Source organism: Strix aluco, chromosome 1, assembly GCF_031877795.1.
Source record: "Strix aluco isolate bStrAlu1 chromosome 1, bStrAlu1.hap1, whole genome shotgun sequence".
Taxonomy (NCBI): Eukaryota; Metazoa; Chordata; class Aves; order Strigiformes; family Strigidae; genus Strix; species Strix aluco.
In genome coordinates, this window is record NC_133931.1 from 8,527,627 (window position 1) to 8,543,587 (window position 15,961).

General features: G+C 43.9%; 1 protein-coding gene across 2 annotated transcripts in view; it reads left to right on the top strand.

The window, feature by feature from the left end:
- The window catches only part of NDRG1 (N-myc downstream regulated 1), a 75,839-nt gene that overhangs the window by 24,715 nt on the left and 35,163 nt on the right, over positions 1-15,961 (top strand). Inside the window, exon 1 of one of the 2 annotated variants that reach the window (XM_074837309.1) lies at positions 9,147-9,289. The exons of the other annotated variant lie outside the window; for it this stretch is intronic. The gene's annotated coding sequence lies outside the window, so the exon portion shown is untranslated. Of the gene's footprint in view, positions 1-9,146; positions 9,290-15,961 lie in introns of those variants that run through there. 2 annotated transcript variants of the gene reach the window in all.

Sequence of the window (15,961 nt, forward strand, 5' to 3'; positions counted from 1 at the left end):
ACATTGAACAATACCGGATCACTGTGGCACTCCACTTGTTACTGTCCTTCAGCTCGATATTAAGCCATTGATTATTACACACTTTAACCCTGGCTGTACGGGCATTTTTCAAGCCACACTCAGGCATCCTATAGTTTCTCAACTTGAAAATAGGAATACTGTGGTGATGGTGTCAAAAATGTTACCATAGACAACGTATATTATATTCACCACTCTCTCTTCATTCACATATCCAGTCTTTTCATCAGCAGCCTTCTTCCAATTGTTGGGAACCTCCACTAAATTACATGATGCTTTGCAGATGATAGATATCAACCTGGCAATCACTCACCTCTGCTGGTTTCATTAGCTGGATGATTCCTACAGTAAAAAGCCTCTCTCCTTCTTTTCACCTTAGGCTGAGGAAAGCTTTCTCGAAGGCATGATTTGGATTGCAGTTGTGCTATCTCTATTCTGTGGTATCTCGAGAACTCCTTAATTTTCCTCGCTTTTTCTTTCTGATAAAAATACAATAGCTATTGTTTCCCTTTTTCTTTATGGGAGTGTCTGTATATTTGTTAAATATCTTTCAGAGTTGCTTTTGCGTTAACTGAAAGCTGCTTAACACATTAAAAATTTCAGCTGCTCTGAGAAATAAGGCTACTGTCTTCCTTTTGGCACTCAATATCAGGCAAGTAGAAGATGAAATGCTGATGAAATTTCCCAGTGTTTTCCACCTACCCAGAGGCTGCCAGCAGAAGTGATGCCTAAACTGCTGCAATTCTTCATTGGTGAGAAGTTTTTGAGGAGCACTCAGGGCTTGAGATGTTTGCAGACGCTGTCCTCTGTTCAGTGTCTAACTCCAGTTGGATGCATGTGATGATAAAACCTACAGAAGAGCCTGCTCGGTTCCTCTGGGTATGTGTAGGCTAAAAGGGGACAGGGTGTGAGCTTGACCCCCAGACCCTTGACTGCCCACACACTTAATTGTGATTTTGCTCCCTGGCTCTGGTCTGGCCTCTTCCCAGGAGCTGTCACCAGGCAGTATGGAGAAGACCATGCTTCAGCTTACACAGTCCCTCAAGGCTGTCCCATCAGGCTCTGCATCCTCCTACACACTCACACAGCCCCATGTATACCCCAGGGTCCATGCATACCTTCAGCTTCATGGCATAAAGACATCAGTCTTGTGGGTTGCAACACCACCCTTAGATTATTTCAGAGCCTTTGAACCAAAAAACGCATTAAAAAAATAATGATCATGTCCTAGGACCACAGGGACACCACTTGTAGCACAGAAGAGAGCCAGGGCCAAGTGCCATACAATGTGTGTGGAGTCATTCTGCTGAAGAGGGCTGGTCCTAAGACAGGAAGCCTGAGCCAGGCCACACCACTTATTGTCAGGGACAGAGACTGGGTTTTGGCCCTTTTATATTTAGCAGTATGGACACAGCATCTGTTTGAGATGCAGCTCATACAGGCCAAAACTTAACACCAAAGTGGGATTTTTTTGTAACTCATTTGATTTGCTAATCTGAAACAGATTTACCATGTCTTGTTTAATACGGAACAGCCTTTAAAGCTATTAAATGAATGAATTGCTGATTTAGAGCTGACTGTTTGATTCTGAGCAACTGTTTTGAAATGGCTGGAAAAAAGTCTAGTTTTGCTGCAAGAGCTGCAATCAACTTACCTATTGCTCTCTTCCCCTGTTCCTACTCCCTCCATTACTTCTTCCTAGGGCTACACACCTGGTCTTTGTGAAAAGATGCCTAAAGTGACCCCTTAGACGGACTGCAGCCAAAAACTGCTGTTTGTGTCCTATCTCCTCTGTGGCACCCTCTTCTTTAAAACTTCTATAAGGAGTGAACCAACCTCCGTCTTCTCTGCCTGAACACAAGAGAGGGGAGAAACCTGACGTATTTGTTTCATAGGTGTTTGTATTTTACGTCCAGGAGCCCAAGACCATGAACGTGGCCCCAGGTGGTCCCAGGCCTGTTGTTGTGGTCAGCTCTGAGTACATAACCAGCAAAATCATTTCGTGCTTCTTTGACTGTGGGTTCAAAGCTGTAAGAGCAGCATTTAAAACCAAAATCTTCAGAAAATAGCTGTAGCCATCTAACTGATTGCAAGTGATACATGTCATTTAGGGTCTTGCAGAACCAGACTTTCTTTTAGTTAATTGCTTGGCTGTGTTATTGCTATGTAAATGTGCGCTCAGGGCAAAAGGACTTATACTTTTAAGTGCATTTTCAAGCAGAGAGCACATGACATTACTACATTAGGAAGATTAGACAATGATCAGGCCTTTTATCGGCTCTTCCTTATCAGACATAAGTGAGGACAGAGTTCTGGCTTGTACTTGTTGCTCCTCGAACCCATAGGCACTCACCAGCCTGTTTTGCTTGAATTCAAGCTATCATCTCAGCCTTGGTGGGTTCAAAAGTTCAGCTGAGATGTGTGTTGGATGTTCCTTCAGAGAGGCTGTGAAAAAGGGAATGGGAAGGATTCTGGTACACACACATGTACTTGTGCCTATGTATTTGTGTATATAGCAATGCCTCAGCCAGACTGAGTGGGAGGAAGAGGTGAGGGGGAGGGAAGTACTTTCCAGATTTTTAGCTAGTAGAGGAACTTCTTTAAAAATATAATAACTAAAGATGGGGACTAATGGGAGAGAGTGGAACACTCGTACTTCAGTTTTGGAGCAATTTTGCTTAGCCAAATACCGACCACAGAGAATCAAAAAGACATCAAATTGCATTTGGTTCCTTCTTCCCTGATCAGTACAGGACTTGCAGGCATGTCAGCTGATATGATCCACACCAAAGTGTTCAGAATCAGGAGATTTTGGGGCTTCCAAGTCCTGTGATCTCTTGCTTCGAATGGCCTAATTTAACAGAGCACACACTCATACCCAGCACCTCCCTGGTCACACCTTTCTGCTAAAGAACAAGTTGCTGCAAAGTCTGTTTTACATAAAAAACTTAAAGTCTCCTTCAAGTTGCTTGTGCAGCCCCCAAATGAGTTCTGTTTGAACATCCCTAATGCTGTGCCTCTAGGGTGGACGTGAGCAGGGACGTGAGCCTTGTAATGCTCAAGTGTATAGAATCCCCATTTTTCTAGTATGTGAAAGCAGCTTTTATGAAAAGACATTTACAACTTGAAAGTTTCTTTAAACTTGCCATTGAATTTGCAGCAGAGGACAGCAGTTGCAACTGATGGTCAGATTCTCCCCACTTAGTGAATGGGGATGGAGAGTCCTGGCACCCCAAGGCAGGCAGATTAAGAGAGGATTACGCATGCAAGAAGTTGTAGATGACCAACTGAGGGCATCAGTTGGGCTCTGTTGAATTCTCTACCCATCCAGTGCTTCAGAAACTGAATTAGTTACCTGTATAGCCTGTATTCTTGTAGGTAATTTTGGTAAGAAAATTTGAAGACGTCAAAGGGTAGTTGTTAGTGCCGAAGGCAGTATTTTCTAATTGGTTTCCTTTAGACAGAGCAAACCCGTTCTGACAAACACAAAGTTTCTTGCTGAGAATGGGATGGACGAAGTCACCTACTTCTGAGAGAGCTGAGGAAAATCCCCCTTATTTACGACCTTTCAGCATTTCATTTCTCCTGCCTCTGACTGCTGTGAAGGGTTACAGCACTGCTCTTAGTTCACAGTTAAAACAAGTCTCTCTACTTCCTTGCCTACTCATAGCTGACCACAAAAAGAATCAACATGAATAAGAAAAGAATAATATCTCATGCCAGCCCAGTAAAGCTACATCTGTAAAGGAACTTATTGTGTTTATCTGTATGCTTAGTGGAGATTCCTAAAGAAACAAGCTCTATACAATTGTACACACAGGCGTGTACATGTGTGTTTAACAGGTGGACAGGTCTGAAGACTGCAATTTTTCTCCAGCGGGACTAAATAAACTCATGCAAGGGGCTATCAGGCACCCATAAAATCAATTCTTTGATCTCTCAGCAGCCCCAAATAGCTTTCTGTTTAGACCATTGGACAAACAAGAGGGCAGGTGAGTAGCTGGTCACCACGCACATCCTGCTGGGGCCATCAGCAAGTGCATGGATCCTCATGGGCCATGGCGCACAGTGCTGTACTGCTTCTTCTGCCCAGTGGCAAGCAGGTGACAAAGATGTGAAACACAAATAACCCATCTTAGTAGACAAATTGAAATTACATCAGGACAGATAACTAGCAGCAGTGTATTACACTTTGATTCTGGTGAATGTGCAAGCTGAATTCACCTGGATCTCCTTAGTCTGAAATGCAGATACCACTGAGACTTTTAAAATCCCTGTTGGGCTGCCACCAATAGAGGGAACAGTTTTCTTTACCACTTGATGTGTGTGAAACTCCTGTCATTCTGGGAAAAGGAGTTGCTCTAGCTCCTAAGTGAAACCACAGTTGGGATTTCTTCCCTCTTTTCTTATCCTGTGCAGGTTTCAGAGTCCCTGCTGGCTTAATCTTTGCACAAAAGATAGCTTTGAAAATGGAGTCTCTCTTCATGAGTTCTTGGTGCAAGAGACAGATTTTAATCCAGATATTGCAATCTGAGCCTCTTCTGTTTGGAGGAGGAATGGAAGTATGCAGCAAGTCCCAATTCCCCTTCCAACTGTAGCAGGGATATGAAACCCTCTCCCCGCCTTCGTAATGACATCTGTGAGCTGCAGAACAAAATTCTTCCTTTTTCCTGGCTGGCTTGATGAGTTTTCGTTATTTTTACAAAATGCATTAGCTCCAACAGGAGAAACTGCAAGCAAAATGTTGTGCAATGAGTGTATAACCATCCTGTAGACTGTGGCTTAGACTTTTTCCTGGTAAGCAGAAGAGCTATGCTCAAACACAGTATGGTATCTGAAAACAAGTCCCTCAGATGCCTGCATTATCTGTGGGTTATGAACTGTAAGGAAGTACCAAAGAAAGCACTCACTGACCATAGGTATTAATCTCTTGGAGAGAATTTACAGTCAAAAACCTTACGTGGAAATAAACATAAAATCTATTTTAGACCTTGTCTCTCTTGGCTTTTCTCTTGGCTAGTTTTAATATTTACCACTCATCATGTTGACTTCTCAGAAACCCGATTCTTAGACACTTAGTTGTCCACATGCATTGGACCAAAAGCCTGAGTGGCAAATGCAGGGCTGGGCAGCCCCGTCACTCAGCTGTGAGTCCTGCTGTGAATTTAGCTCACAGATTCCACCCCAATTAACAGAACTTTCTATAGAAACATTTCCCTTGGTAAAATGTTCCACCAAAAACGTCCTGAAGGGATATACCTATTCAAAAAACAAAATCTCCATCCCCTCATTCACTGAATGAACTTACAGATAAACCCTGCTTTGATAAAATATATTTAAAAAATCTATTTCCTTTGCAAATGGCAGGAAGTTCATATTGCAAGACCAACTAAATGACTCACCCCGCATCTATGCTTTTGCTGAAGCAGATAAACCTGCCAAAAGCAGTTTCCAAACTGGAAATAAGTACTTATGTGGGGATATGAATAACATCAGGAAAACCTCTGACAGGGGCATGTGAATCTGCAATCTGTGGTGTTATTTATTTATATTTTTTATTGAGGTCAGTGCCCTTGGTTCAAAGCTGCATTGGATAATTTTTGGAAGGACAACTGATTCGTATGTCTACATGTCAGCATCATCAAGGAATCCAAAGGCAACAACTGTAGTAGAATAAAATTCCCAGTGGATGGGGTGTGATATTTGATGGGTCACACAGGGAGTTCTTTTTACGTGAACCAGCAAACATCAAGTATATTTTTCATAAAACATGTAGCTTAATCCAAAATTATCCCTGCTGTATTGTTAGTGAGAACAAGGGAACACCCAGTTACTTTTGCAGTGACTAATAATATCACCACTGCTTAAATGTAAACAGTGTGCAGAGATCTTTGTAAAGAAATGCACAATATTTGTTGCAAAAAATAATGCTGTGCTCCTACATTATTCAACTCTTTTTCCTTCTTTGTTGCTGCAGCACAACCACTGAAATTTCCTGTGTTAATGCTGGCATGGAAAGAAATATAATGTCAAAGGAAAGAAGAATAGTCTCATAATTAAAACCTGTTTCCATAGCATTGAAATCGATGGCTTTGCTACCCTTCAGTGGACTTTGGATCAGGTCTCTAGTCTGGTGGTTCTTCATTTGCACCACACTCTTTCCCCTGGAGCCTTGTAAGCATTGATTAGTTAATGGCTTTAAAGTGCTATTTAAATGCTGAAATATTGTTACTGCCAGGTATTGGAACACATAAGCAGGCATCTGCTCAGCACATACGATTAGTCTTTCTCTAGCATGGAAGTATGACATCTCCTCTCTTTGTGCAAATGCGTCTTTGTGTGTGAGTATACCTACAATAAGCCAGTTTAGTAAAACAAAATAGAATAGTAAATCAAGGACTTGTTTACTTTCAAAACTCCTGGAAACCTATGCTGCGATCTCAAGTGAAAGCCACAGACAGCACTGGAGAGGAGTTGTGCTTTCAGGTTGGTTTGAGCAGCCTGTTCGCTGGTACAGGAATGGACATCTGTGGTTGGGCAGCCACCCCCTACAGAGATGCTCTTCTGAAAAGGACAAGTGCATGCCAGCTGGATAAAGCTGGTTTATTACATAAAATAATATTTACAGTAGAAATAGTCATTAGATTTTCAGTGGGCCCATGTGGGTGGCAGCTTGTCTTGTCTCCCTAGCACAGTGGCTCCTAAAGTACACACGTCTGTACACGTACAGATTCTGGTACATGAGCCACTCAGCTGCTACGGGAATGTGGTGTGAGCAGTCGTGCAGCCCAGCACAAGGTGAAAACTCACTGAGGCTGTGGCTGTTGCATTGTCAGCAGTGCCACTGTGGCAAATTAAGCCTTGAAATTCCTGTTTTCCCTACCTGACTTCTAAGTAGACTTTTTCAAGCAGAGGGGAACGATGTTCCCCAAGCTTTCAGCTGTGCTCCTTTCTGGCACATGGCAGGATTTGGCTCTGAGAGTACAAACTTTAGCAATTACATCTTCACATAGTAAAATACTTCCTAACTTGGATTTTTGGAATGATTTCATTTTCTTTTGCAATCCACCAATCACCCTCAAAAGACACTGCAAATCACCATGTTATTCTCAGTCATAAGGAGCAAAATAGCTGGGAAGAGTGCTTGAGCTAGTGAAGGCTCAGTTCGGATGCACACATTCCCAGGCTCTCCTACTTACGTGGGCTAGCAACTATTGACTCCTGGGGGCTTCTACCTGCCTGCCACCAACATTTTTGAGGGTCTAACACTGCATGTGATCTACATAACAAACAAACTGCAAAGGTCAAAACAAAAGAAAACACTTCATTCCAGTTCTCCAGTTCGTTCCAGACTCAGTACTTGTTTTTACTGCAGAAGTCTGTATTTAGTGCACAGGGAACAGTTCATTCAGTTTGAATCTCTGGAGTTTTCAGCCCCTTCCCCAAAAAGCAGCCAAGCACAGCAGACTGAAAAACTGCTTGAGGATGGGCCAAACCACACAGTTCAGACACTGACCCAGATCTGTTTTCTGAAGGACTGAATGTTTCTGAGCTAGGATTTTGTTTCATGGTCAGATGAAGGAAGGATTAATCCGTTGGAAAATTAGTCAAGCCCATCTTCTTGTTCTAGCATTTGCACTTGTTCCATAGCTTTAGTACACTGAACTAGGCAGATCTTCCATAACAAACACAGCAAGACAGCGATTTGATGACATAATTTCGAAGATATGACTTCAAAATAGGCTCAGTTGCAAATGAAATTATTTACGATGGTTTCATTGGTTTCCTGGCCTCACAATTTAAAATTTACACGAAAAAGGTTAGACCTTTAATGATTCAAAAAACAAAGAAAGCACACACAGAGCAGTGAGTCTTAGAATGACAAATGCTTCTCTGGTGTTGTTTCAGAAATACTTTTCACCCTTGCAGACATGAACTAAACGGAGGTAAGAAAACATGATAAAGAAATTTCCTTTATTCTACACTTAGTAATACTTCAGAGTTATTGATGCACAACATGTTCTCCATGGTGAAAAAGGAACTGGACTTCCAGAGTGCTTTTTCCGAAGGCAGCACTTTCTGACTCAGGTGCAGAAGCTGGGTTAGGAGGAGAGAAGCTAATATGCATTTGAACAGCAGCAAGCTTTTATAGACTGGACTTAATAAGCTTATTGTATAGCTGAGAAAACAGAGGCAGAGAGTTTAACAGAGTTTCAGAGTTTCAGGAATCTCTGATTTCCTCTTCAGACCGCTGCATGAGGAAAAACGATAACATGATGTGGATTTCATCAGTTTGGGTCACAGTAACCTGCCATAAAAGTGAGGCTGTTAAGTGAAATCACACACATGGGGTCAGCGTGCTTTACAGAAAAGCCACAGAAAAAGCAGCTGAGGCTGTCACAGTTTAACCAGCCCCTTAGCGGGTGGCTACACGCAGAACTGTGTATATATTCTTTACTCAGCAGGCCAGGGCCTCTTTTTGGAATAAACGATTAGCTGCGCTTCTTGCCAAAGAGTTGTTTGCTGGGAAACTCACACAGCACTTGCAGCACCCGCTGCACCCTCTGAACTTCATGAGAAATGTGTCAAGGCATTATTTTCTTTCTACTGCAATTAAGGGTTCCTTCCTAGGGGTCCTGTTAATGTATGTAATGAGCAATTCGTGATCTGGTAAATCGTAGTGCGTATGCCTGCAGGGTTTGGACCACCTGTGCCAGGACCCCGCGGTCGCACTCCTTGGCTCGGACTTTCCCAAGACGGCTAGTCCCTCGGTCCCTGGGCAAGCCCCTCGCCCACACTCGACTCTCCTCACCACACGGTGTGACACCCCTTCTCCCCGGCACGGTAACGCTTCGGGAGGCCGGGTGGCAGCTCTCAGGGTGGCAGCTCTCACCCATCCGCTGCTCCCGCAGCGTGCCCGGGAAGGGGGTGTCAGCGGTGAGCCCCCCCCGCGCTGAGCTGCGCGGCCTGAGGGAGGGGGGGAGCTGCGCTGGTGGGCGGGCGGGTGCGGGGTTTCCCCGCTGATACTCAGCGCCCCTCCGCAGACCGGGCAGCCGCGGGGCAGCCGCCACAGGCCCCTGCGGACGAACGGGGCGGGCGGAGCCCCGGAACGGGTGGCGGCCCGCCCCGTGCTCCCGCCGGGGGCGAGGCGGCGGCGGCGGCGGGCAGCACCGCCCGGCGGGCGGGGCGCGGGCTATAAATCCGCCCCGCGGCCGCGGGCGGGCGGTGGTCGGAGCGCGGCGGCGGTGCAGGGAGAGTGGTACCGCAGCAGGTAAGGGAGGGTCCCTCCATCCACCTACCTTTCCCCCCCCCCCCCCCCCCCCCCCATCCATCCATCCACCCACCCACCCCCGCGGACCTCTCAGCCCCTTTAGGGCGCATCCCTGCATCACCCTCCTCCTTTTTCTTATCAGTAAATCCCTTTCCCCCCGCCTCCTCCTTCCAAGCAGGGCTTTGCCGGCCGCCGGCGGAGGAGCAGGCGGCTCTTTGCGGGGTGGTGGCTGAGCTGGCGGGAGGCAGCGGCCGATGGGGTGCCCCGAGCCGTCCCCCGGCCCTTCCCGGCGGTGGGGGCAGCTCCTGGGTGCTGCTGCCACGGTCCGAGGCTCCCCGGAGCGGCGGGCTGGGCTGGAAAACGGCCGTGAAACGAAGGCACCTACTTTTCCTTACGGAAGTTGACTCCTGGCGCTTGTTGCTTGTGTCTCTGCTCCTGCAGCTCTGCCTTGGATCCGGAGCAGAGGACAGGCTTGACTGGTGTCCAGGCTTTACTAGTCAGTTGTTTGAGCGGGGTCTGTACGCGGTGATAGGCGCGGTTTGCCGCCTGTGCTCCCAGGCAGTGCCCGGGGTCAGAGCGCGTCCCGGCGATGTTTGCAGTGGAGGCACAGCCGTCTGCTGGGTCTGATAAAATTAGTAATTTCACTTCTAGGGAGGATGTTTTGGTTAATGCTTTCCATTGTGTTACGGTTTTCCTATTAAACACTTGCAAACCAGCATTGCTCACTCTTACCCACTGTTTTATAAAGACCACGGTGCCCGATTTTGCACCTCATGCCCAGAATAAGACTCCCTTTAGGCTTCAAATAGAAGCATTTACCAACTATTTGGACATTTTCCTCCTCAGTTGTCTGTTTAAATAGGAACTGTGTTTTGAACCTAGAAAATGGAATTGTAGTGGCATGGAAGAGGTCAAAGACAGCCTGAAGTTTTCTGTCCAGTTTCTCTGCAAGGTGTTGCATTGTTTTGACTTCCTCTGTCTTTTTGTCAACTTTTTTGTGTGTGTGTTAAAGATACACAGCTGCTGAAAAAACTTGCAGTTGAGGACAAGCAGTGAAAATAGCCTGTAAACGGGAGCTATCAAATACTTCAAGTAAACATGTGAGAAGCCTGCCTTGGTCTTTTATAGTCTTGGCTGTTACAGGCGTAAGTTACATCAAAACTTCAGCCAGTGGCATTAAGCTGGTGCACTCTGATCTTGGCTCTGGCAACATGTTTTTTTTAAAACGTTGTGCTCTTTTAACCAGAGTCTAACGTAGTTTGACATAGAAAGACTGTGTTTTTATCACAAGTACTTGGGTAAACAGCAGGCAGCTAATGCTGTACAATGTCCTGTGCACAGCAAGAATTTAATGACTGTGGATGAAATGGTAAAACTCAGGAGTAGGTGCAGCAAAAATAGTGTTCCTTAAAGGTTTGTGCAGTTCCCAGAGTACTAATAATCTCTGTGCCCTTGAAGAATAATGCATGGATGTGTTCAGGAGAAACTAGTGTATGTTTTGACATGGAAAACACAGATGTATTGAAAACTGGTTTTAAGGTAATAATGAGAGACTACTTAGGGTGTGTATGGTTTCTGTACCTAATATTTTTCAGTGTAAACTGAACAGATGCCATGGTATAATGGTTTTGGGTAACTAGAAACTGCAACATTTGAATCTGACTTCCTTTCACCGCAGTTCAGCAGATACCTGGAATGGGCTGGATTTCAACTTTGAAACCTTTGAACTAAAATTTCTATAAGCAGTGAACCAAGAGTTGAACTCATCCCCTTGCGAATGGACACTCTGCAAAGTGGCTGGCCTTGGACCAGGCTGGGGGAGAGGAGTCTAGATGGTCTGGACAAGATGGGCTTTTCATTTGTTTCCCTTAGGAAGAAGGGTTTGTGTACTGATTCGTTACATTCTTTGGCCACTTTACCCAAGGTGGCAGCAGGCTAGAGATGTCAAAGTGTCAGGTGTCCACAGAATTTGGCAATAGCCAGAGAAGTGTCACCCACTACTGAGGGAGGGCTGCCACGTGTGCCTGCCTATGTTTGGGAACCAGCATCTGCACCACCATAAAACAGACTCTTAAGTTTTTCAGTTTCTGCCCTGTACAATGGCTTTTTTGTTCTTGCCAAAATAAAATGGAATGCTAAAACTGTGACAGATCATCTGGGTAGATTGTATGAATGCTCAGTAAAAACAGCAGGATTCCCCCATTTTCTTTACTCCAGTGGGAGATATTCTGCTCATTGAATATTCCTTTTTGCACTGTGACAGTTACATGGGGAGATTACAGTGCATCTTGGGAAACGCTTTGACTTGGGAGCCTAGGCCTTAAAAATAGTTATAAGGCAGTTGAGTAACTTGCTCTTGTAGTTCAGGTGGGATTAGCAGTGAACTGCTGTGAGAAAAATTCTTTGATACGGAGTTTTAAACCTAAGTGATTAATTTGTTTGACTGAAGTGCAACATACATCTTCTCATGACCAGCTTAAGGGATTTTGGCAAACTTCTAACTTCCCGTAGAAAATACTGTTTTTTTCACTTAACCTCCTTAGAGCCTGAGAATCTGTTGCCCAAAACGTGGAGCATATATGTAATGAGACATTTCCTGCTTTTATTGTCTCAAAATAGACAAAGAGTGAAAGAAAAAGTACAGAAGGGGTGAAACTGGCTTGAAGCTCTTCAGAATAAAGACAACTAGAAACTGTGAAACTCTCAAAAATAATACAAATTCGAGTTGTGGTGGATCAGCAATGTTTACATCATGTGTATAGCTGGAAGCTTAAGGTGTCAGAAGCCCCTTTGCTGTCAGGGGAGAGTACAGCCTGGGAAACCAATAGCCTGAATCAGTTCAGTCCCAACAGTCTGCAGCAAGAATGACTTTCTCTTGTTTCTCTGGTTTAACCAGTTGAAAGGAAGACCTTCTGAAAACTAGGAGATGCAACTGCTTGATATTAATAGGGATGAAATGATGGTTCTTGAGATGAAGTATGACTTCCACTTGACAGTTTGTTTACATCTAACTTTCATGTTGTGTCACAGCACCTAGACGTCTCAGGCAGAAGTACAGAAGAGCCCACTTTGTCCTGTCACTGTTTCACTTTCACTAAATAAATGGTATTGTATGTAGACTGCCCTTCAGATTCAGCTTTTAGGTGTAAATTTGTAAGTTTACCTGCTGTGTGATGGTGCTGTCCTGCAGCCTTCTCAGTGAAGAACTTTCCTGGACTGTTGGGTGGGGAGTGGATCTCCAGCTGTCAGCTGGTCAAGGAAACTGTAGTTACCTCCCTGCCCTCTGTCAAAAGCTCTGTCCCAAAAGTTACTTGCTGGTACTGCAGAGTCACAGGAAATACTCTGAAGCTGTTTAAAAGGCTGACAGTAAGGCCATCCCATTTTCAGGTTTGGTGGTGTGTGTTGCTACAGATGGCTAAAATCTGGGTTAGGGCTCTTAGAAATCAATGAATATAATGGCTATTGAACTTGGTGTTTCTGTCAAATGGTGGTAGGTTTTTTCCTCTCTGTGTCACTTCCAGTGCCCCGGGTGACTTCAGCGGGGTAAGTCAGCGGGAGATAATCCCTATTGTTAATTCTCTTTGGCTGTGGAGTTGGAGCAGGAGTAAGGAACCATTCATAGCTTCTCCTGAATATGTCATCATGTATCATTAAAGTGTTATTATGACATAATTAAACTCAGTACTGAGCGTCCCTGAGAATCAGTGCCATTATTTACCATTTAATCCAGCACAGCAAGTGTGGGGGAAAAAGAAAAAGTAAAGCCTGCAATTATCCAAGTTTCAGACTCAAATGTGCAAGCTCCTGTGTTGGATGATGAGGGAGATGAGTTTAGTTTTAGCTAAGGGCTGCTGCAGGATCAGGCCTGATTTTTTTTTCCCAACTGGCATGAGAGTGTTGTCTTTGGATAATGCCCAATGGTTTGTTGTCAGATGGGGTGTTCTCCATGCGGAGGTGCTCAGCAATGTGCTTGCTGATGCACAGCTGGACTGCCTGTGCTGATGAAATTTTCCACAGCTGTATCTGTTTGTACAAAGCAGGATGTATGTCAATTTTACTGCTCTTATTTTGTGTGGCTGATCAGGTTTCCTATGTTTCTTTTGGGTTTTGTGCTACTTCCTTTCAGTTAATTGTCACAATTTTAATATATCTTTTTCATCTGTCAGTCATTTTTTTTTTTCTCCTGGTAGCTGGAAGTTGGTCAGTGCAGATCTTCCTTTTCAAGTCCTGTTTTTAAAACTGGATATTCACTAGTTTTCCAAGCTTGTAAGTGGCTGCTTCCTGTCTGAACTAAGTATAACTTCAAAAGTATAGCTCTTAGCTTATTTTCTACCATGGATGTGTAAGGCCAGTCTGCTATTACTGTATGGATGATGTAAAAATTAATGGAAAGAGCAAACCTTAGAACCTAGTGCAGCATGAAAACCTAATTGACTATAAAACAAATTTTTCCATGTGCTTTCAGCCATCCCTTGTGTTTTGTGTGTTTTTCTGTCCTTGCCATTTCACTACTCTTAGAACTTGACTTTAAGAAATTCTGATATTTTTTTTAGGAAGCAAAAGCTAAGTGATAAGGTTCTTTAATCTGTAATGCCCCTGGTGAAGACTGTAGGTGGAGGCGCTGGCGTTCAAAGCAAAAGAGTGGTAATATATTTTATATATGTGTGTGTTTATTGGTAAGGATAAGGTATAATGGAAAAATAATCAGCAAAGTAGAACGCAACTTTTAAAAGAACATTTATTTGTGAACACAGTAAGCAGACATCCAGATGGGAAATGCGCTGCTGGAGGAAGGAAGGATTGCTCTTGCTGTGGGTTTTTGGGTTGCTTCCTTCAGGAAGCTCATGTGCACCTTGTTAAACTAATGATGTAATTTTCCTACTGCTGAAGTTCTAGAGTACTCTAAACACATTTTGTATATATTGTATGTAACATATCCCTGCTAAATTTTAAGATGCATTTGCATCGTTTGACAAAGTTGCAACACACTCGGTTATGTGATGAGTCTATGAAATAGAAGCGCTGCAAAGTTTTATGATGATCCTTTATATTATGACAAATTCAAAATACTATTCTGTTTTTCCTAGATGAATAAATTTTAAGAGCATCACATATTTTTTCCCATGTGAAACATACTGAATTTTATGAAGTTGTGTATAAAATCCCAATCTTATATAAAAACTTGGGCATGCATAACTCCAACTCATCTTGTAAACAAAGCCTGGAAAGAGATAACTAAGTTCTCTGCCTGATGTAATAGGTGTTAACCTAGAGCATGGATGGGTAAGGTTTTGAAAAAAGTCAGCTGAGGATGGAGAATTGCTTTTTGCCCACTTTGAAGGATTTTGAAAGGCCTTATTTTGAGAAGCAAGGAGTGTTTTGGCACTGGATGGTGCTGACTTTGACACTCCCTCAGCAGTCCCATCTGTTGCCTGTTGATACAGGCAAGAGTGTGCTCAGCCCTGAAGAAGATCATATTGTGTCTCTGGGTGCTGAGGCTTGCAAGCAATGGAAGACTGTTACCCACATCTAGTCTGGAGTAGTTCAGTATGTGCAAATACTTAAATTTGGGTAACTTTACAATGGGACTTTCTTCAGAAGAATGAAAAATGTGTCCTTAACACAATGGCCATTTGTATAAAGTTTGAGTCCAGATTAAGATATAGAATCCTAAAGTTCATCCTACAAAGGGGACTGGCAGCTCATGGGAATAAAATAATACCCATAAATTATACTTTTCTCCTCAAAACCAACCAAAAACCCTTAGACACTTACCACAGGAGACTTCAGCCCAGACACTTTGGCAGGGATTATAAAGAGAACTCATAACAGCAATGAGCAAGCAATTTTAATAGTTGGTAGAACAAGTTGTATATGTACTCAGAAGCTCTAACTTGTATAGTATGACCTAATGAATAAATGTAAATTAAGATAGATCATCAACCTTAGCTGTGATGTTTTGTAACTTAAGTATTCATCTTTGCAACATCAACATGAAAATGCAAAACGTGAAAAGAAACCACTATACACTTGCAAGGCTGCAACCTAGAGAGCCAGATAACATTCCTCATCTCTGAGTATACTATGAGCCTGTCCCTTCTGGAATAATCTCAGTATGTTTTTGCCTCTAAGTTGCACAGAACCACCCACTTCTTGAAGCAGTTGCAGCTGGGCAGAAGCTATGAACTATTAAAGCATGGCAGACTGAGAAGAGGAGGGGGTGGGGAGCATGGCCTGACACTGGTGAGCTGCAGGAACAATAGCTTGTTTCTTGTCTCTTTAGACTGCAATCTTTGTGGCAGAAGCTGTCTCTTCCATGTTATGAAATGCCTAATGCATTTTTTGCAGCATTCATTATTTCATCTGCCCCCAAAACCCAGCCTATCACCCAGGTGCAAGGCAGGTGTTGGGTTCTGTAACAATGCATTGCCTTTAATCTCTGCTTAAGACCTTTATGTTTGCAGTCAGTTGGAGGAGTGGGACAGATGCAGAGAAGGATGCTGGGAGAGTGCTGTGGCAGTGGAAGGAGACAGGCTGGCTTGGTAGGGTAAGAGAAGGAAGCTTGGGAAGGCAGCTGATTGCTCTTCAATTTTTCCACCCTGCGGTGCTGCCACCCACAGCCTGGAGTCATTTAAAGCTAGAGGACAACTTTGGCACCAGTACAAATGGGCA